This window comes from Morus notabilis, unplaced genomic scaffold (assembly GCF_000414095.1).
Source record: "Morus notabilis unplaced genomic scaffold, ASM41409v2 Scaffold353, whole genome shotgun sequence".
NCBI classification, from domain to species: Eukaryota; Viridiplantae; Streptophyta; class Magnoliopsida; order Rosales; family Moraceae; genus Morus; species Morus notabilis.
The window spans coordinates 286752-287312 of NW_010357109.1; positions in this window are offsets into that span (position 1 = coordinate 286752).

The following is a 561-nucleotide window of genomic DNA, read 5'->3' on the forward strand; positions in this document are numbered from 1 at the left end:
GCCTAATGTGTGTGCCCGCGACCTACGGATACGAATGTCGGACCTGCGGACACGTTTAAGCCCCATAATGTCATGCTTTGTAACCCTTTTCCAAGAGCCTATAAAAGGCATGCACCACATGAAGGACAACACACACTTCTCGAGTTCTCTTGTTTTTCGAGTTCTTTTTGTAGTTCAGTTTTTAGTGATAGAGAGAAGATTCAAGTTCTAGTTCGCCAGATAGTTCCGATAGTGCTTCGAGCTACCGTCATTGTCGTTGTATCCTGGGAGACGGACATCCAACGATACCTCAACCACTCACCGGAAGGGATGAATCTGTTTTAAGAAAAGTGTTGTTCACGTGCCTCGACATCCTTGCAATTTTATTTTCCGAGTTTGGTAGAAAGGTAATTAGTGTTGTACAATTTTGTTATTTTGTTCTTCCACAAGTTATTGTTCTTCTTTGTATTTTCTATAATTTTTCTAATAATAATAATCTTAAAACAGAATCGGATTTATACAAAGGAGGACTTTGCAGGAAAAAAGGAAAAAAAAAACAAACAAAATGTTTTTTGTCGCTGG